The 23,198-nt window shown below is 39.1% G+C and overlaps 2 long non-coding RNA genes across 2 annotated transcripts in view; one reads left to right on the top strand and one right to left on the bottom strand.

Annotated features, from left to right (window-relative positions):
• The window catches only part of LOC310738005, a 347,605-nt gene extending 338,752 nt beyond the window's left edge, over positions 1–8,853 (top strand). Inside the window, exon 3 of the long non-coding RNA XR_014536949.1 lies at positions 8,789–8,853. This is a non-coding gene — a long non-coding RNA (uncharacterized lncRNA). The remainder of the gene's footprint in view (positions 1–8,788) is intronic.
• LOC310737992 lies at positions 102–1,667 on the bottom strand. The gene is made up of 2 exons (XR_014536935.1): positions 521–1,667; positions 102–479 (listed from the first exon to the last, which is right to left on the bottom strand). It is a non-coding gene; the product is annotated as an uncharacterized lncRNA (long non-coding RNA).
• Positions 8,854–23,198: the final 14,345 nt, after the last annotated feature.

Here is a 23,198-nt window from a genome sequence, read left to right as displayed (position 1 = left end):
ATCGGCATCTCACCCGATCCAAATTTAATTTCAGGAGGAAAGAAACCTGATTACTCTAAAAGCAGCACCTACAGTATGCAAATGATGTGGATTTGCATTAGGTGTGTGTGTGTGTGTGTGTGTGTGTGTGTGTGTGTGTGAGTGGGTGGGTGGGGGGGGAGAGAAGCCTACAGCACGGTGTGAGGAGCTGAAAGGGTTAAACACGGACTCTCTTTGTCCTCACTGCGATGTTGTCAGACGAGGACTTTTCATATGCGAGCTACGGCGTGACCCGTATTCCTGACGCCTCCGCCTTCGAGAGTGCGGGATTGAGTTCGTTCATCCGAGCAGCATCTCTCCGGCGTGGCTTTTGTTTTGCAAATGGACTGATTTGGGCGACCATTGGGGGGGGTCTGGAGATCTTCTCCAGGGTAGATCTTTACACGGTTTCAATACTGTCAAGCAACACAAGAGGTACGGTGCAACCAAAAGTATTGGGACTCTCGTCTCTCTTGTGTGGCGATTCACAAACTCGAAAGACAACTCGCAAAATTCTCCCTTCACTTGAACAAACCTGTGCCCCCCCAAAAAAAACAGCTTCGGAATGAACTTTCCTCCGTCTGCACCTCCCTCACCGAGGTCACTCCAAAATCTAGTGGAACATCTTCCCAGGAGAGTGAGTGGAGACTATGTGGAATGGGGTGTCCACAAACTTTTGAGCATAAAGTATGTGCTGTGGATTTTGGATCTGTGGTATATTTTCATCGCTTGCACTCGTTTTTTTTTCTTCTTCTCTGAGACCCTGCATCGATTCGGTGACTCCAGTGTGTGTGTGTGTGTGTGTGTGTGTGTGTGTGTGTGCAGATAATATGATGTTATATGATATAATATGATATAATGTGATATAAAGTGTAAATCAGTGCTGTTTTGGTGAAAAAACACACTAAACCTTATGCTTCTTGTGGAAGACTTTTTTATTTTTCATTATTCTGTTTATTGTAAACAGAGGATTTTAATGCCACGGGCAGGAAGGACTTCATATATATTTTCCACGTAAACACGCAGACACAGTGCATGCATGACGTCCTGGCATTCCATTCATTTTATCCATGTATTCGTCAGGTTTTATCTTTTTTTTTCTACATTCACTTTGGACGTCTTACCTGTGTTTTGTGAGATGTTCTAATAAAATGAAGTTTAAAAATGACACGTGCTCCTCGTAATATCTGTCGCTTTTTCTCAGGTATTTATCAGACGGATAAATAGAGATCCACTACGTTCACCACATTTTGGCAGACAACATCATCTAGAGCAACTTCTAGCTCAGCAGTTGAAGGTTAAGCAGGTGTAGTTTGGTGGTTCTGACCCCAAGGTCCAACGCTTTAACCACCGAGCTCCCACCATCTCCCCAGACCCATCAACTCCCACCATCAACCAGGACATTCCATGATGATCTTGACTCGTACGTTAGATCTTCAGGTCCGTCCAGTTTGATTCAGCCACCAGATCTGACATTATTTATTGGATCTCACACCAAATGGTGGGCTTGAAACAAATCTCCACAAACACACTCCAAAACATCTTCTCAGAAGAGTGCTAAGAGATGGGAGGTCAGTGGTTAAATCAGAAACAGAAGGTCATGAGTTCAAATCACAGCACCATCATGCTACCACTGTGGAGCCCTTTAGCAAGGCCCTTGACCCTCAACTGGGGAGGTGGTAGCTTGGTGGTTAAAGCGTTTGAAACAGAAGGGGGTAACTCATGGGCCCCTGAGCGAGGCCCTTAACAGAATTGAGCGTTGAATGTGGACAAATGAAGATCAGACTAAACAGATTCTCACTTTATTTCCCGTAGACTTTTCGATAGACTCAAAAGGGCTTTGATGAAACCAGCTCAGAGGGAGAAGGTTAAAGCGTGATGTGATGTGAGAGCCGAGAGATTTCACTGGCGCTTTTTCTTTAGTGTGCTGGAAGTGAAATCGAACCGAAATCCAACCGCTTGCACAATAATAACGCAGCAGCATATCAGGTTTTCTGCGTATCTTGGGCACTGTAGCTTCTTTTCAACTGTTCCTCCTGCAGATTAGTTCCTGGTACTGATTAGTGTATGAAGAGAACAGAGAGAGAGAGAGAGGGAGAGAGACAGAGAGGGAGAGAGAGAGAGAGAAAAAGAGAGAGAGAGAGGGAGAGAGAGGGAGAGAGAGAGAGAGAGAGAGAGAGAGAGAGAGGGAGAGAGACAGAGAGGGAGAGAGAGGGAGAGAGAGAGAGAGAAAAAGAGAGAGAGAGAGGGAGAGAGAGGGAGAGAGAGAGAGAGAGAGAGAGAGGGAGAGAGACAGAGAGGGAGAGAGAGGGAGAGAGAGGGAGGGAGAGAGAGAGAGAGAGAATATCCTACTCAGATATGTTTAACAATATAAAAGGCTTTTGACTCATGTAAAATAGGTCTCATTATCAGGGCACAGTGATTGTTGCAGTGACTCACAGGCAGGGAAGATCTTTTTTCGATGAACAGAGAACATCTACATTTATGACATTTATCAGATGCTCCTAAGTCAGAGTGATTTCCATTCATCCCATGTATATAACTGAGCAGATATGGGGTTAAGGGCCTCGCTCAAGGGCCCAGGAATGGCAGATTTGGTGATGTTTAGATTTAATCTCTTGTCCTTCTGATCCAAAGATCTTAACCAAATATAGTATGTGGTTCTTCAAACGGTTACTACAAAACTAGAGGCACACAACTAGGAGACCCAAACCTGTTTCAGCATGACAATGCGCATGTGCATGAAGATACGCTTTACATGGTTTAGAAGAGCTTGGACTGAATTGTATGATCTAACTCCAGACCTCCTCATCTCACCTACATCAGTTCCTGACTTCACTAACACCATCGTGGCTAAATGAAATCTCACACAAATCTACATAAAAACCTGATAGTGATGGTCGTTCACGATTCGTTCGTTTTCAAACGAGTCTTTAATATGACTCAGTAAAAAGAGTCGTCTCAAAGAGTCGAAATCTCCATAATTTATGTTCGTCTCTCCACTCTTCAGGTCCGAGTCGTCATTCTTTTATCACGTGACTCCCATAGATGCTGCTCAACGCAATAGATCAGGTTTCTTTAGTCCGAATCTTGACATTATTGTTACAATAATTATGGGAGTCACGTGATAAAAGAACTAATGACATGGACCAGAAGAGGTGAAGCTCCTCGTTCGGTGTCTTTCGTTGCATTAATTCTATTCGCATTATTGGAACAGTAGTCAAAGTTGGTGTATGTAGACGTGTTTGTGGATCTGCTTATTAAAACATTTCAGTAGATTTTAAATCAATGGAACGAAAGGAACTAAACGACTTGAATAAAGACTCCGAGATTCAGATAAAGATTCAGAGTCACTAAAATGATTCGATCTTCCCAGAAGAGTGGAGGTTGTGGAGCTGTTTGCTTCATTTTGATTATTGTTTAGCATTAAAAGGTTAATAAGATCTCAGGTTCAGATATTTTTTCTCTCTCTCTCACACACACACACACACACACACACACACACACACACACACACACACACACAGACACACACACACACACCTGCCCTAATACTACATATTGTGCAACAGGGACCAGGCCTGACAGGTTCAGGTTCCCAGGAGCTGTGAGGTGTTCCTCTTGCTTTGTGGTTTAAGGGACGGTTACTCACCTCTTTGTTCACCTCCTTTCCCAGGACTCAAGCTAAACAGTGCAACGCTTTCTCTGGAACCGCGCCAGTTTCAGACTCTCCGAGTTTCACTGATGTCATCCTGCATAAGGCCCGACAAGAGGAAATGGCTGTGTGTCACTCATCACAAACACACACACACACACACACACACACACACACACACACACACACACACACACACACACACACACACACACACACACACACATTTCATACACTCATCAGCAATAACAGACATCATCATGAAACAAATTTGTACAAACAGCACTATAATCAGTGTTTTTTTATCAGGTTCACCTACTTATTGATTACTGATGCAACACACACACACACACACAAAACATCATCGTGGCGGCACTAAGAATAAACCACCAAATAAATAAATAATATCTGCTCCGCTCCTGTAGATTGATAGATAGTGCCAATATTTTTGTCCCAGTGGAACCTTCAAACAATTTATTCTTTATAAAGGGACATAAATTGGTCAATGAATCTATCTATCTATCTATCTATCTATCTATCTATCTATCTATCTATCTATCTATCTATCTATCTATCTATCTAAGCTATATTGCCAAAAGTATTGGGACACCCGACTTTTTCGTCCATATGTCTTGAGTGGCCTTTTACATTCATGATGAATGTGAACGCTGACTGCACCCCAGGTCTCCTCACCTTCTCACCTACATCAGTACCTGACTTTACTTACACCCTTGTGGCTGAATGAATCTCCACAAAATCTCCACAACTTCTTCCCAGAAGAGCGGAGCTGTTTAAAATGAAGCACATAGTAATTTTATGGTCGGGTGTCCTTATACTTTTGGCCAAAATATGTACTAGAAATCACGTCATTTTCTTAAGACAAGAAATTAATAACAAAAATAATAGTCATTTGGTGAGCGCTCTATTGGAGGCCACTAAAGATCTTTCCCATCTTCCAACCCATGGAAAGCAGATGTTCCTGGAGCAGGGTTTGTGCACAGGGTTTGAAAATGAATACTACACCATCCAGAGATGTCGTACACAATCGTGTCTCGGTTTGCAGAGGTTTTGACTTCACCCTGTGCATTTTCCTGTAACGAATATAATATAACAGTAACTTGGTTTTGGGGAATGCTGCTCTGTGGAGGTTTCTTGGCGCTGGGATAGATCTGTACAAATAACAATCACTCACGTCCTTTATGAGAAACCAGATGCGGCCGATCAGGAAAAACAGATCGGACGAGCGAAACTTTCGCTACGAGTTTGTGTTTGTGTATTGTTCTGTTTTGTTTTTTACATAAAAAGCTCTTATGAAGAAGTGAAATAGAGCTGCGTTTGGTGTGCGTTTCGGAAGTACAGCAAATCAGCTCTGTAATCTGTGTTTCGTGATGTGACGTGTCCGCGGACATCTCTTCCAGCCGCTGTCTCTGGATTTGCCCTGGGGCAATAACGAAGCTTAAACTGCCAGGGACTTATCCCCAGTTTCGGTGTGCGCTGTTTGTAAACTGTTATGATTTCGGTTCGCACAGTGTGCACACGTGTGTGTGCATGTGTGTGTTTGCATGCAATTGCAGCCACCCATGAACTTTGTATTCTAATTGCCTTGAAATCTCTTTTCAAACTTTTGCACTCGATCCCCCTACAGCAGTCGTGCAGGTTTATATTAAAACCACCAGGTCTTGTATTTCATATATATATATGTGTGTGTGTGTGTGTGTGTGTGTGTGTGTGTGTGTGTGTGTGTGTGTGTGTGTGTGTGTGTGTGTGTGTGTGTGTGTGTGTATTTTTTGCCTTCATCATCGAGAGAGAAAATAAAGCCAGATTGTGTGAGACAGAATGTTTATAGCTGCTATAATGTGCCCATGAACAGGAAGTAACACTGAACGTAAAAATAAATGGACAAAAAGTACACCGTCTTTGTATTAATGCCCGATTATTTGTTCACTGTAGTAATGGATTTACATGCTGTACTCATCTACTTATTATATTTATATACACGATACCGCCAAAAGTATTGGCACACCCGACTTCTCCTCGAGATACACAATTGTATATCGGACGTCTTTGGAGGCTGCTGCACGAAATGTTCCTCTTAGCTTGAGCCAAATCCAAAACTGTTCCAGCAGGACAATGCCCCTTGCACACAAAGCCACCCCCTGTGAAGATCTGCTTTACATGCTTTGGAAGATGTGGAAGATCTCCTGCTATAGAGCTGCAACCTTGGTTTTTCACCAGTTCCTGACTTTATTAACAGCCGTGTACCTGAATGAATCTCCACAAATCTCCACAAAATCTAGTGCAACATCTTCTCAGAAGAGTGGAGCTTTTTGTAAGAGCAAATGGAGACAGAATGTGGAACTTGTGCATGTTGCTTTTGTTTCTATGCAACAAACTTGTTCATGCAACACTATGCAGCTTGTTATTTGACCGAACCATTCTCTAAATATCCAGATGTTCCACTGGAGTTTTCTTGTTCATCCCAGAGCAGGTCAGTAGCATTTAGGTGTGGTGACTGAGCAGGTCTTTCTATGATAGATATCACTCCAGACCACTGTTTACTCTCTTAATAACACTTGGATGTATTTGTTGCTTGTTTGGTGAAATCCGATCTAATTAGACGGAACTGCATGGTGTTGAAGTAGGAATGGAAACCATATTGATTCAGGATGTCTTTCACTTTCCAAGAATAAATCTCCAACCTTCCCTGCTCCAAAACACAAATGGTGGATGGTGTTGATGTTCGGATCCCGCAAACATCAGCACGTCTGATCTGGTTATCAATTCAGACTCCAATCTGAGTCTCAATACATAGCAGGAGTCATGGTGTTATCTTTTCCGTCTCATCCTGGCCTGATTGGATTGAGTATTGTGAGGGTATCTGAATGACCATTGAGCTCTGTGTGTGTGTGTGTGTGTGTGTGTGTGTGTGTGTGTGTGTGTGTGTGTGTGTGTGTGTGTTGTTACACACATACAGCTTGTCATTGCATAACAGTGGGTTGAGCAACTGGAGGAGTTAGTCAACTGTATCTACATATATCACATGACATATGACTGTAAAACATCTCAAAGCCTTTGAGAGCCTCAGAGCCATTTATGTTCGCTTCAACTGTAAAACACTAACACAAGCTGCGATAGGTCTGATCCTGACACAGTGTCTGGGAATGGATGGGTGGTGCTTTTCTCACACACACACACACACACACACACACACACACACACACACACACACACACACACACACACACACACACACACACTCACATTGATGTGACTCAGGGTGACTTTGGCACAATCATACAGTGACATGTGAGGACAAGATGCTAAGAGTAACCAGCGGGATCCCACGAGAAGTGAATATCAGCATTGTTTACTCCCCGTGATTACTGTCTGAGATCTGAATTGTGATGAGCTCAGCGATCGCTGGCCCTGAACCATCACACACTTTTTCCATTACTTCTAACATCATATGAAAACACAAGAATATTGATCTTTTTTTTTCATCAAGATAGATTTCTTTCTATGTTTTAAAATTAAATACAAAGGGGTTGGATAGAAACTTTTCCTTTTTTTAAAAGGTTGTAGGTGGAACATTAAAAAAAAGATTCCAAGTAAAAACTTTCTTATACGAGACAGTGTGTTTGGTGAGTTAGTGACAGTGTGTTTGGTCATCGAGGACAGTGTGCTTGGTGATGTGTATTTGGTGATTGAGGACAGTGTGTTTGGTGAGTTAAGACAGTGTTTTTGATGAGTTAGGGACAGTGTGTTTGGTGAGTTTGGACAGTGTGTTTGGTCATCAAGGACCGTGTGCTTGGTGATGTGTATTTGGAGACTGAGGACAGTGTGTTTGGAGAGTTAAGACAGTGTTTTTGATGAGTTAGGGACAGTGTGTTTGGTGAGTTTGGACAGTGTGTTTGGTCATAGAGGACAGTGTGCTTGGTGATGTGTATTTGGTGATTGAGGACAGTGTGTTTGGTGATGTGTATTTGGTGATTGAGGACAGTGTTTTTGATAAGTTAGGGACAGTGTGTTTAGTGAGTTTGGACAGTGTGTTTGGTCATAGAGGACAGTGTGCTTGGTGATGTGTATTTGGTGATTGAGGACAGTGTGTTTGGTGATGTGTATTTGGTGATTGAGGACAATGTTTTTGATAAGTTAGGGACAGTGTGTTTAGTGAGTTTGGACAGTGTGTTTGGTCATCTAGGACAGTGTGTTTGATGATTCAGGAAAGCCATATGTGGTTGTTCTCCAAACTGTTACAAAAGAGCTGGAAACACACACCTGTACAGGACATCTTTGGAGGAAGAAATTTTCCTCTCAATTGAATGAGAAGACCCAAACCTGTTCCAGCATGACAATGCCCCTGTGCACAAAGCCATAAAGATCTGCTTTCTATGAGTTGGAGTAGAAGATATTGAGTGGCCTGCTATGGGGCCTGACTTTACTAACTGGCTGAATGAATCTCCACAAGCACACTTCATCATGTAGTGGAACATCTTCCCAGAAGAGTGGAGGTTATTATAACAGCAAAAGGAAAAGGATGTTCTAAAAGAAGCACATAGTAATCTTACACTCAACAATAACCTCTTCTACAAAACACTCAAAACCACCAACTTTCCCTTTTCCAGCGGAGTTGCATAACAGCAGGATGAACTCCAGCTCTTCAGTTTACTTATGCAATGTTCCATATTAACTTTCCAGGAAGTGTCTCTTCTTTCACTCTGCTTATTAAACAGCGAGGTGCTTTTGTTTTATCATGTTTCTATCTCAACACTGCTGACACTTTACACCAGAACTATAATGACGTGAGCTGTTAAAGAAACCTGTAAAGCACATATTCCAGCTTTCACTGAAGAAATTCATTGTACACGTAAATATTGTGTAATAAAATCGATGCAATTCTACAAATATAAAGTGTATTTTAAACACCACCACGTTACCTAAACTAGCCATCTATATTACCAGCTGAACCAGTTAAACCAACAAACCTAAAATACCTTTACAGCCTTATGTGCTTCTTCCACAAAGATGAAATCACACGATTGCATAGGACTTAATCAGATGTAGTATCATGACATATTTCCTTCGAATTAAGAGACCCAAACCTGTTCAAGAAAGAAAGAAAGAAAGAAAGAAAGAAAGAAAGAAAGAAAGAAAGAAAGAAAGAAAGAAAGAAAGAAAGCGAGAAAGAAAAATAGAAAGAAAGAAGGAAGAAGGAAGTCAAGTTTATTTATATTGCGCTTTTCACAATGGACGTTCTCTCAAAGCAGCTTTACAGAATTTAAGAGTTATGGAAAAACTCTCTTAGATGTTATGAGGAAGAAACCTTGAGAGGAACCAGACTCAAAAGCAGAACCTCATCCTCATTTGGGTGACATCAAGAGTGTGATCATAAATCTTTAAACACTACAGAACACTGGAGAGTGAGAACTAACATGAGCACTGGAGTGTGTGATTGAGTAATGTTCCTTCTACAGTCTTTTACAGTCAGTTGACGTTATGGAACCGGGAGCTACTGAGCAACTCATAAAATAGCTCAACATCTGAGATCATCATAAATCCAACACCAGCTTCTCCATGCCAGAGACTTTAAACATTCAAAGAGGTCTAAACTCCACATAAAGTAGGATCCAATTGGTGCTGGTACGTCTCTAGATGGTTTGTGATGTTTGCGGGCATCTACTTCTTTAAAGGACCACAATCTTCATGAGGTGGGACATGACTGGAGCTGGAGCAACCTCAGGATGCCTCGGGATGGGGAGAGAAAGAGAGACAGTGGAGAAGAATTAGTGTAGCTCCTGTTCATGATATTAACAAGCAAAAGTTGATAATGTTCAGATGTTCTGGAGCACAAGGTTATGATGTGACGTATGTTATGTGTAGAACTCGCTAAATAAATATGTCTTTAATCTGCTCTTAAACTGGGTGAGTGTGTCTGAGCCCCGAACACTGTCAGGAAGACTATTCCACAGTTTAGGAGCTAAATGTGAGAATGTTCTACCTCCTTTAGTGGACATTGCTATTCTAGGAATTACTAGAAGTCCAGAGTTTTTTGGATAGATACATAAAAGCTAAATCATTTAGTGTTTTATAAGTAAGAAGCAGTATTTTGTAGTGGATTTGAAACTTAACAGGAAGCCAGTGTAGGGATGAGAAGATTGGGGTTATATGATCATATTTTCTTGACCTTGTGAGAACTCTGACTGCTGCATTCTGAACTAACTGTAGCTTGTTTATTAATAATGCAGAACATCCACCTAGTAATGCATTACAATAGTCCAGTCTGAAGGTCATGAACACATGGACGAGCTTCTCTGCATCAGATATAGACAACATTTTCTTAACTTAGAAATATCTCTAGTGAAAGAAGGCTGTTTTTGTAACTTGGTTGATATGATTTTTAAGGTATTTTACTGTTGAACTAGTGGTTACAGAACATCCGTCTAAATACAGGTTGAAATGCTGGAGCTTCTGTTTACTGGTTTTTGGGGCATGGAGCAAAATCTATCTCTTATCAGAATTTAATAATAGACAGTTATGAGTCATTCAGTCTTTTATTTCTTTAACACACTCAGTTATTCGAGCTAATTGAGCTGTTATCATTTGGTTGCAATGAGATGTATAGCTGGGTATCATTATTATAACAGTGGAAGCCCATGCCTTTTACTAATATTTCCCAAAGGAAACATGTATATTGTGAAAAGCAGGGGTCCTAGAACTGAACCTTGTGGCACCCCATAATTTACTTGCATTAACCTGGATAGCTCTTCATTTAAGTCTACGAAATGGTAACGATCGGACAGGTAGGATTTAATCCAGCTTAATGCCTGTCCCTGAATGCCGATGTAATTCTGTAAGTGATCTAGGAGGAGATCATGGTCTATAGTGTCGAACGCAGCACTAAGATCTAGTAAAACTAACAGCGAGATGAAGCCTTGGTCTGAAGCTAAAAACAGGTCATTAGGGATTTTAACTAGGGCAGTTTCTGTGCTATGATGGGGCTTAAAACCTGACTGAAACTCTTCAAAGATATTGTTCTCTTGTAAGTAGAAACAGAACTGGGCAGCAACAATCTTTTCTAAAATTTTAGACATAAATGGGAGATTAAAAATAGGTCTGTAATTTGATAGCGTTTTTGGATCCAAATTAGGTTTTTTAATGAGGGGCTTAATAACTGCTAAGTTGAGGGATTTAGGGACGTGAACTAACGATAGTGAAGAGTTAATAATATTCAGAAGAGGCTCACCAGCTGTATATAACACTTCCTTCAATAGATGAGTTGGAATGGGATCTAACTGACATGTTGATGATTTAGTTTTGGTAATAAGATTATACAGCTCTTCCTGTCCTGTACGTGTAAAACAGTGGAGTTGTGGAGTTGTAGGTGAGATTGGATCAGGAGATGATCTCAGAGGTTGGACCGAATTGTTTTTCTGAATACTTTAAATTTTTTCAGTGAAGAAATTCATGAAGTTCTCACTACAGAACTGTGATGAAATATTCTTTTCAGATATCTGATTTGTTACCTCATTTGTTACCTTTTGTCACCTCTACCTGTCTGTAGCTGAGCATACTGTCTTTATACGCAATTCTAAATAGCTCCAATTTAGTTTTCCTCCATTTTCTCTCCAGATTATGGGCTGTTCTCTTGAGGTTCTCTTGACTATTATACCAAGGTGCAGGTGTTTTTTCTCCAACCATTTTTAACCGGATGTGGCGAGCGGTGTCTAATCCTCAATGCTAGTGAGGATAAGGTCTAGAGTTAGGGTAATGATTAGGGCCATTTCATTAAGATTGTTTATATTGGGTTTGGTGAGAAATTGAGATAAATCGAGCAGGTTATTCATGAATCTGTCCTTAGTGGTGAGGACAATAGTCCAAGTCGATAACGTTGTGAAACACGGCTAATCTGCTCTCCCGGTAGTGTGTACAGTATGAGGTAATGGTCAGTGATGTCATCACTCTGAGGTAAAATATCTATATCAGTGACGTCTGCTCCGTGGGATATTATTAAGTCTAGTGTGTGGTTAAAACGGTGAGTCGATTTGGTGATGTTTTTTTAACCTCAAAAGAGTTTACAAATGATAGTCCTAGGCCATCATTTGCATAATCTACATGAATATTAAAATCTCCTACAAGCAGCACTTTATCAAAATTTATCAAGAGGTCTGAAAGAAAACGAGCAAACTCTTGAAGAAAATCAGCGTAGGGCCCTGGGGGTCTGTACACGGTGACCAGAGCGAGTCTATGTATGTCTGAAAGTACAACTTCAAGAACGAGCACTTCAAATGATTTAAAACTGAATCCTAATCTCTGACTAACATTAGGAACATTAAGATTCTGTTCTGTTCACGTCACGTATGTGAAACACGCCAGACAGTCGCATACCTTAAAAAACAAACAAATGACGTCTGCTTTCACCTTTTCTCTAAAAAAGCCACTCTGCTCTTACAGCTGTGAGAAAAAGAAATGGCACCCTTTAGAGATTCCCAAACAAAAGCCTTGAAACTTCTCCACTTCTAACAAAACACTCTCCATCATCTTCTTCTCTATTTCCTCGAGACGTCTTCACTTCTACACTTCAGCTCATCTCTCATGTCCCTTCTGCTACCTATTTACAAAAAAATAAACCGCAGCAAGGAATTTCCGGATTACAAAAAAATCTGCATCTGCTTTCTTTAAAAAAACGAGTTTATAGATTTATGTGATTACGCTGCCGGAATCCAGATCGACGCAGCAATCAGGGACCAAAAGGAACTCGTTAGAAAGTAAATAAAACAAGATTTTCTTTTTCCACTCATGTGAGAACGCAGGAGCGAGAAGAGTCGGAAAAAAAACAAACAGCAATTATTAGTAATGAAACTGGAATCTCAGTTGTGGAAAAATTTTTTATAGAGACTAAAAGAAAGATCTCATTCCACGTTTAGTCCTCGTTTGCTGAAATATTAAGCTTCGTTCTTCTGTGAAGATGTTCCACTGGATTTTGGAGCTAATAGGGTGTTAGTAAAGGCAGGTACTGATGTAGATGATGTAGGGAGGTCTGGAGTGCAGTCCATCCTCTTCCAAACCCATGGAAAGCAGATGTTTGTGCACATGGTTTGCATTGTTATGCTGGAACCGGTTTGGGTCTCGAAGTTGAACAGAAATATTTGATGCCATTACATCTTTACAAATGTGGTGACGCCACATGACTCCGTCTTAAAAACCAATACCGGAGAAATACATGAGTGTGTGATTATGAGTAATGTCCTTTCTACAGTCTTCCACAGTCTTTTCTACTGCGTAAGAAGCACAGAGGGTGGAAAAGGTAGTCATATAGACGGCTAGGTTAGAAAGTCAACGGTTTTGAGAGGAACCACATAAGAGTGAGAGAAGTCCGGAGTACGAATACTTTTGACCCTACAATATATGGTGAACTCCTGTACAGAAAAAAATCAGATTTTTCAGGAGCTCTCGCAATTTCCTTGTTACGGATCTCATGGCGGTGTGTGTGTGTGTGTGTGTGTGTGTGTGTGTGTGTGTGTGTGTGTGTGTGTGTGTGTTAGAGTTAGACGATGATGAAAAGCATACATGACGAACCCTAGTCATGAAGAGTGCCCAAACTGCTCACCTGACTGGTTAGACAAGCTCTACTCATCATCTCATCTCATCTCCTCCTCCTCCTCCTTCTACTCACACAACCCAGGTGATCAAACAGGTTGAACCAGAAGAACACACACTACATTTGTGTGTACATACATTACGTGTGGCAAGATGAATGACTGTACAGAAATTCGCTTCCAAAAACTCAGACGTCTAGAAGTGGCCAGATGCAGATCATGTATTATAATAATAATAATAATAATAATAATAATAATAATAATAATAATAATAATAATAATAATAATAATAATAATTATAATAATCATAATAATATAATAATATAATAATATAATAATAATATCAATACAATAATAATAATAACAACAACAATAATAATGATAATAATAACAATAATAATAATAATAATAATAATAATAATAATAATAATAATAATAATAATAATAATTATAATAATCATAATAATATAATAATATAATAATATAATAATAATATCAATACAATAATAATAATAACAACAACAATAATAATGATAATAATAACAATAATAATAATAATAATAATAATAATTATTATTATTATTATTATTATTATTATTATTATTATTATTATTATTATCATTATTATTATTATTATTATTATGCATTTGGACACTGTTTATCACTTTATTGCATGAATGAGTTGATCTGGAAACTTTAAATAAATACCAAACCCAAAGCCACGCCCCCTGCATAGGATACAACAAATACAAATGACTGAATGAACATCTATTTCCTTTTTTAATAGAAGTGGTCCTATTATAAAAAAGCACAGAAATATTTATAATAATAATAATAATAATAATAATAATAATAATAATAATAATAATAATAATAAATAAATAAATAAATAAATAAATAAATAAATAAATGAGAAAGCCTCAGAAATAAAAATTATCAACATTTAACAGAGTTGGGTCAATAATTATGTAAATAATAATATAGATATGCAAAAATGCTGTTTGTGGACGACAGTTCAGCGTTTAACACCATGATTCCCTCCACATATGTACTCTGTATGTATGTGTATGTGACAAATAAAATTTGATTTGATTTGATTTGATTTGATTTGAATTGATTTGATTTGATTTGAATACGTCCTGAGTGTTAATTGGCTCCACGTTCCAAGATTCAGCTTCAGGCTGAAATTGCATCAAAATAATTTAAATGAGAAGGGGCGGGGCATGCAATAATTCTGCATAACTTTTCTGCAAAATGTGAAACAGCAATGAGAATGGTGTTACGCCAATCATTATATTTAATAGCACCATTGTTTGGTTTATTTCATGCTTTTTTTCCTTCCAAAACTGACTGAATTGTAGGTGTGTTGGTCAAATTGTTATGTAGCTTCAGGGATTATTGAGATAAAAACTTATGCAGTTTTAAAGTTTACAAAATAAAATGTGCATATCAGATAATTGGAGAATAAAATCTCTAACATCAGAATAAACGACAAGTCATTTATAACCTTTCATAGGGTACTGTTTTCATTGTCCTGCCCTCCCTTGTAAATATACTCGCATGTGTTTAGATCATTAAAAAGCTTTACGCAAAATATCTTGAGAACTTTAGCCAACCAGCACCTTTATCATCTGTTTACTGATTTATCTAATCTAAATATGTAAGAATTAGCACATAGAATGACTTCAGGACATCATCAAATGCACAAGTCTTTCAAGTTTGTTTGTTTATTAATTTATTTTGTTGCTCTTTCTGATTGAGGGTGCCAACATTTTTAAACAGACCATACCATAAAAAAAAAAGAGAAAATATCCCCCAGTACACCGTAACATATCCTGATCTGTTTTTTTTTTTTTTTACCTGTAATATATATCTATGTAATGTTATATAGCGGTAGTAAAGCCAGTTTCAAAATTATTGGCACCCTTCGCATGAACGCCAAAGATGACACAATATGGTGTGGGTGCCAATACTTTTGAAATCTGTGTTTTGCAGTAAACGAATTACTCAAACGCACAAGGTAGATAGGTCAAAAGTATTGGGACACCCGGCTTTTCCACCCACATGTGGTTCTTTCACTACGACAGCTTTGCAATGCCACGTTAAAAAAAAAAAATAATAATAATAATAAAAACGAGGATTGCGTGAATAAAGAATCGTAACACGACGAGAATAAAGTCGGAATTACGAGAATTCAGTCGTAGGTGCTGCTACTGGCTGTCCAGTCTGTTGTCATGGAGAAACAGATGCGCTAATTAAATTGTACAGAAAAGTTTCATTTGCATATTTGAGCAATAGCGCCCTCTCAGGTCACATCGACATTATTCTCGTAATCTTTTCAATTATTATTACTGCGTGGCACTAAAAACGCCGTCGTACCTTCACAATCTTTACATGCGCCAGCATTCAATTTCCCTTTAAAACTAGGAGACCCAAACCTGTTCCAGCATGTCACTGCTGCTGTGCACAAAGCCAGCTCCATGAAGATCTGCATTATATGGGTTGGAGTGGAACATCTCCACTGGCGTGTAAAGAGCTTGGGCTGAAGTGGACCTCACCTACATCGGTACCTGACTTTACCAATGAATTCCACACAAATCTCCACAAAATCTGGTGGAACATCTGCCCAGAAGAGTGGAGCTCATTATAAGAGCTAATGAAGACTCTGTGTGGAATGGGATGGGAAGTTTTTTTGGCCCTATGCTGTAATAATATTTTGCGTCTCTCCTATATTTTGGCTACTACATGCAGTAGGACGTGTGCGATGAAGATGTTTACAGCATAAACATCTGTGCTCTGAATCTTTGTACGTCCCCTTTGTACACGCCGAGTCGTGAAATTTGCATGAGCCGCGGCTCAAACCGAAACAGTTCTATTGTTGTTCGAACAGCCGTTAAATAACGAAGCAGACTTGTTCCAGCAGCTCCGTCAGTTACAGAGTGGGAAAAGTGATGGGGGGGGAAGAAGGTGTGGGGGGAGAAGATGTGGGGGTTAGAAGGTGTGGGGGGAAAAGGTGTGGGGGGAGAAGGTGTGGGGGAGAAGTTGTGGGGGGAGAAGATGTGTGGGGGAGAAGGTGTGGGGGAGAAGGTGTGGGGGGTAGAAGGGGGTAGTATGGATCTGTGGACTTTTTAACACCCTTTCGGCACACACCGTGGGGTTTCCCTCCAAAACGGCCCACAGCTAAACTAATCCACCCCAAACCCCCCGACACCCCCCACACACACACACACACACACACACACACATACACACACCCCACACACACACACACCCCACACACGTCCTAAACCTCTAACCTCTCATGATTACCCCAAAGGCAAGGATAGAATGTCAGGGTAATTAACAACAGCAACTTATAACACCGTGTCCCGAGGGGTTTTTATTCCTCTTACACCACATCAGATCACCAGTTCCTTTAAAGAACAATACGTCATACCTTTTTTTTTTATCCATTTAGTGTTACATTTAATGTCGAGGAAGATTTTTGTTCTCCTTTGTGCTAAACGCTCACTCGCTCCTTCAAATGTCTTTTCAAATTTATCTTTCTTTTGACATTTCATTAACAAATCATATAATTAAATAATTGAGTGTTGGCCATCTTGAAATGGATTATTGTCCCTCAACAGTCTCAAGTGGCTGTAAAAAGTGTGTTTTTTATGGTTTTTAAAGTTGTTTCTTTTGGTTTCTCAGTAAAAGGCAAAAACACATGAATTGGACAGTGAATGAGTAGGAAAAAGTTCTGTGGAGTCCAAATGGGACATTTGTTTGTCTATCAGAAGAACTTGTGTAAGATGGACATCAGGAGAGAAGATGATCAGACTCCCTCACCCCCACACTCACACATGGAGGTGGAAGATTATTGGTTTGGAGTTGTTTTGGAGACTTAATGTGGAAAGTGAACCAACATGGATCCCATTCCGTACCATGATGTTCCATCTTTCTGGAACCGACTTCACCGTACAACAAAACGATGAGGTGACGAGACAAATACGTCTGAGTTCTGTAAGCATTATTTAGAGATCAAACAGTGGTCTGGAGTGATATTTATCATGGAACGACCTGCTCAGTCACCACACCTCAATCCTACTGACCTGCTCTGGGATGAACAAGAAAATCGCGACTAGTGAAGAACATCTTTGGCGAGAGGAACAGCGAAGAACATCATCTTAATGTTTGGAGAAATTAAGTGTCCAGATTCCAAGAGTCTGTAAAGCTTTTCTTCATGCTGAGGGAAGATTTTACAATGGAATGAAGAAGAACATCTGGACTTTTATAGATTTGTTTGGTCAAAGGAAATCTTCATACTGTTACACTTAACTAGTGTGTTACATAGAAACAGAAGGAACATTCACGTGTCTTTCAAAAACCCTATAAGACTTGGTGTTTCCACACTTTTTACAGATACCACAACAATTTAATTCAGGAATTTAATTCAGGAAATTAATTCAGTAGGTACATTTAATTCAGGAAATTCCTGAAAGTGTTTTGTTTCACTTGTATTACAAACTTCCCAACAAAAAAACACTTGTTTCCAATGAAAGTATACATTTTTTTTTATACATTTTTGTTTACTTTAGTTCCTGTTCAAAAATGTAAGAAAAAAATGTTTTTATTATTATAATTATAACCAATAATTTTGAATCCAAACATTTTAGAAAAAAAAAATTGTTAAAATAATAAAATAATTTTAAAAGCAATAATTTAAAGTAAATAATAAAATGGTTTTTTTTTTTGGTTTTTTTTAACAAGGGTGCCAAAACTTTTGAAGGGTGTGGACTTTACAAGAAAAACGTACCTCGGAACGTACACGAGACATAAATCCCAAACGTGTATGAAATGCACTACAGGTTAATTAGTGCGTTGTCAAAAGTGTTGGCACCCCCTCCTGTTCTCACTTACGCTAGAGCGGCTGTAAAAACTCGTTCCTATGGAAACTGTGAGGCGTAAAAAAAAAAAAACAGCTCCCGAGAATCAGACAGTGTTTCTGCACGTTTAATAAAAGTTATTTCCACAGGGGAATAAACACCAATATGAACAAGTGTGTTTCTTCATCTGTTTAATATTTTCTTAATAATTCTCGTCGGGTTTCGTCCCGAATCAGAGATTCCTCGGTTAAATGGTGAAATGTGCGAGTTAAAAAAAATGATCCTAAGTAAACACAAACATGACTTCAGAACATCCACGAGCACAACACAAGCTGTTTATACATACAAATTTAAAACCATCTGTGTGTGTGTGTGTGTGTGTGTGTGTGTGTGTGTGTGTGTGTGTGTGTGTGTGTGTGTGTGTGTGTGTAAATTCCGCCCATCCTCCAGCTGCTCATATGAGTTTTTTTTCTTCTTTCGAGATGCTCAAAAAGCTGATGGTAACGTTTATTTTGTGTTTAAGGATTAGTCCGGGAAAGTCCAGGACTAGTTGCATGAGGATGTTTGCTTTTCATGTGTGTGTTTGTGTGTGTGTGTGTGTGTGTGTGTGTGTGTGTGTGTGTGTGTGTGTGTGTGTGTGTGTGTGTGTGTGTGTGTGTGAGCGAGAACTCAAAAAGGGCTGGAAAGGTGTGACAATCCCACACCCCGAAGCTCCCTGCAGTTCCTGGGCTCTTCACACCTCCAGTGGAGATGATTATCCTGTTAGAGGACTCCTCACAGCAGGCCCACGCACCGCCCTGTGAAATTTCTCCCCTCCGGCTGTTTTCTCAGCATCTACACCGAACCTGAGAGCTCCATAAACACAAATCCAAACTTACACAAATGGTCTGAAAAAACCCCACATGGGATTTAAAAAAAAAAAACACCTCCCCGACCTTCTGACCTTTCAGACTATTCTTGTCTGGACATGTCTCAAGGCCGAGCGAGAGGAACAAATGTGCGAGTCAGTGTGGACGGATAAAACGCCACAGAAGGTCGGTCTGGAAGTGAAAACTATACGCCACAAGAGCAAGTGTGTGTGCGTGTGTGTGCGTGTGTTCGAAACTATTCTGTTTCTATTCTTCAGTGTAGACGAACCAGAATAACCACTCCATCTTCTAAATAGAAAAGAGGAGTACAAATGCCAGTAAGAGCAAGAGCCGAAGTCAAAAGCTGCAGGATGAGTTTCACTCTGATGAAACTGTAAAATAAGCCCTATTCGGACGGGATTAGTTTGGACGAGAGGACGTGGGAATATTAATTAGCATGTCACATTTTAATCTCCTGTCTGAAATTTTCGGATTTCCAGTCCAAATCTTCTGCTCTTTTTCTGTCGTCACACACAAAATACCGTCTCAGGAAGTTGTTTGGTTCCACATGTAACACAAATTTTCCAACAAAGAAACTTGTTCCCAATGAGAGATTGTTATTAGTTTGCTTTTAATGTTCATTTTAAGTGAAAAAACAAAAAGAAAAAAGAAATAAATGTGGGGTGCCAATAATTTTGAACCCAGTAATTTCAGGAGTAAAACAATAATTATAATTATCAATCATTGTAAAAGCACTCATTTGTAGGAAATAAAACTCTATATTAAATCGATATAAATACGAGGACTTCTGTTTATCTTACTTTGTTTAAGCACGGCCACGCCCACTCCAAGAAACAACACAGAGGCGAGTGTGTGAACCAGGAAATGTTTATTTTCTCCTTAGTGTATGTGTGTGTGACTAGAACTTATTATACAGAACTCATTTATACTGAACTGGTTGTAATAAGTGCTGATACTGATCTCAGATATTATACAGGTGATAAGACTGGATTTAAACACTCGGTCTGAGGGATTTTTACTTACATTTATAAGAAAATGTGTGTAAGGAGGCGTTACTGTGACTGTAAACACCTTTTATTATAAAGTTAATGTGATGCACATCGTTCATTATTACTGAAATCACCATGACTGAGTTTCACCATGAAGTCTGTTTAGATTCTCTTTAGGTTCACTGAGGCAGTAAACAAAGCAGCAGCACTTTACCTTTAATTATTACATACATACAACCATATTCACTTTAATCAGGGCAATCAACATAGATAGATAGATAGATAGATAGATAGATAGATAGATAGATAGATAGATAGATAGATAGATAGATAGATAGATAGATAGATAGATAGACTGGCATGACAGACAGACAGACAGACAGACAGACAGACAGACAGACAGACAGACAGACAGACAGATAGATAGATAGATAGATAGATAGATAGATAGATAGATAGATAGATAGATAGATAGATAGATAGACTAAATGACAGACAGACAGACAGACAGACAGACAGACAGACAGACAGACAGACAGATAGATAGATAGATAGATAGATAGATAGATAGAGTAAGTGTAATAAAATACACATAAATATAAATATAAATATAAATATAAATATAAATATAAATATAAATATAAATATAAATAAATAAATAAATAAATAAATAAATAAATAAATAAATAAATAAATAAAAAACTGCTGACTAATCTGAATTCAGAACTCAGGTGTAGCAGGTGTAGGTATATGGATTGAGTCTGTATGAATGCGCTACCTGACCCCTGGCAGGACGCGTGCTTGAGGTCGGAGGTCAGGGCGCCAGTGAAGCTTCCTTCAGATCGGTTTCACGCTGTTTGTGTAGAACACCAGTCATCTGAGTGAATTATGTGTAGAGTGTGTTCCGAATTTCTACATTTTCAATCCTTACAAACTTTATCCTCATTAACACTGAAGAGTTCTGAGAAAGACCTGTAAGATTTGTGAAAGGATGGAGAGGAAGTGTGTTGGTGCAGGACTCTCTGATTTAACCTCTCATTATCTCACTCAGACAGTACAGTAATAGTCTGATTAATGCCACATAAATAATTAAATTATTAGAATGGAATTCAAATTCTGCACTCTAATTAATCTGTATTCGACTCCAGACGCTTTGAGTCGTGTGATTAAACACAGTGTCAGATGCAGATGCGGCTTTTCAGAAAGGTGTAAACGATGCTGAAGTACTGTTAGTACACAAAATCTTAGCCGTAATGTTTCAGCCTCTGTGTGTTTCCACTATCATTTTATAGTCAGTATGCTTCCTGCATAGCCCCGCCCCTTTCTCTTCCTCATTTGCATATACATGGGAAAGTAATGTTTTTTTAAGCTTCATCTCACATCTATCATTATATCTGTCATTATTCACACAGGTTTGATTGTTCTCCAATTCTGACCCAAATTCATTTTCATTTTGGTCTCGAGTCACGTTTAGAGTCACGTTTAGAGTCACGTTTAGAGTCAGACATCAGGCGAGTCTTTCTAACTGCAGACGTTTTTCATTGAATTCATTAATAAAGAAACACAGAGGCAGAAACAAACAGAAAGACAAACAGATCTAAACGTCCTTCTGAGTGTACACTTAACACGTGTGTGTGTGTGTGTGTGTGTGTGTGTGTGTGTGTGTGTGTGTGTGTGTGTGTGTGTGTGTGTGTGTAACTCAATCCAGATGTGTTTAATCACTATAATGGTGACCAAAGTCCAGAAGGGAAGTATAGAAGTAGAGTCCATGGCAGCCATGTTTTTTTTTATTGATATAGAGTTGGGGTATGACACCTTATGTTCTTGTCTTTTCTTTCTTTAAGCGTTTGCTACATTTCATCCAGTCTGATTGACACGACGACTGACCAATCACTGACCTTTCCATAGCTCATTATAATGCTCCATTCTGTGGGGATTTGTGCTCATTTAAGCTAGAAGTAAAGTGATGTTGGTGAGAAGGTCAGGATTCCTGGCGTTCACATTCATCCCACAGGTGTTCAATAGAGTTTATATAGCAGGAGATCCTCCACTCCAACACATGGAAAGCAGATCTTCATGGAGCTGGCATTCTGCTGGAGCAGGTTTGGGTCTCCTAGTTTAGAGAAAAGAACATTCTTCTACATCGAGAGAATTCGTCTGGTGGTAAGATTTTGGAGACGAACTGCATACATGTGGTGTCCCAGTACTTTTGGCAACGCAATGCATGTGAAAGAAGCAGTTGCGAATTTGTCCGATTTGATCAAATCAATTAGTCTTTTAAACTCGATGTTCTTCACACAAAAAGCTCTGCTCCACTGGATCACAGGAGCAGAGCGGCGGTGAGGATTTGCACGATCCCCTCAGGCGACACATGACAATAGTGAAAGGAAAGACCACCGAGATTCCCGTCAGCCTCCATGCAGCTACTGTGACAAGTCTGGTAACTGATTATCTAAAGCCGGGGACAATGAGATGAAGTCACGCAGAGAAGCCGCGGTTACGCAACCCGAGATCGTCTTGCAGATACAGTAACAGTCCAAACACAGCTGATAGCTAATCATTTATCCCTGTAACCCTGTGTGGGTGGAAGAAGTGTTCAGGCACGGTGTGTGTCCCTGTATGACCAGCTCAGGATCTAATAATAATTAAATCATTTATATTCAGTGGCCTATAATGATATTCCTATTTTTTTTCTTTATTGTAATAAAGATCACAATGCATCAGAGGTGCAAAAGTCCACACATCCTTCACTCAGACATGCAGATACTCATGTTTTAAAAGACTCTGGGAAAAGTTGAAGTTCTGACCACTTTTTTACTGAAGATAAAGAAGTTTGAGCTTCGACATGTTCTTCAGTAAAAAGTAGTGATTATTACTACCTGTTTTAGTGTCACGCTGGGAACTGATCCACAAGTCATATTAATATTAGGGCTGTAAATTGGATTAAAACATTTAATCACCATTAATCAGATGATTGTCGTGAATCGCAACCTAATCGCACTTTTTTTATCTGTTTTAAATGAATACTTTTACATTTTTTAACACTCTAATCGACATGGAGAAATATTAATGCTTTATGCAAATGTATGTTAATTCTTAGTGAAACCAGACTCAACACAGAGCACGAGGACAAAATATTCTTCTAAATGTTTTAAATTAATTGTGTTTTAAATGACGTAAATCATCAAAACATCAAACGGAACCTT

The sequence above is a fragment of the Silurus aristotelis genome (assembly GCF_946808225.1).
Source record: "Silurus aristotelis genome assembly, chromosome: 15".
NCBI lineage: Eukaryota > Metazoa > Chordata > Actinopteri > Siluriformes > Siluridae > Silurus > Silurus aristotelis.
The sequence above is the reverse complement of the archived record's forward strand: the minus strand, read 5'-3'. Positions and strand labels throughout refer to the sequence as shown.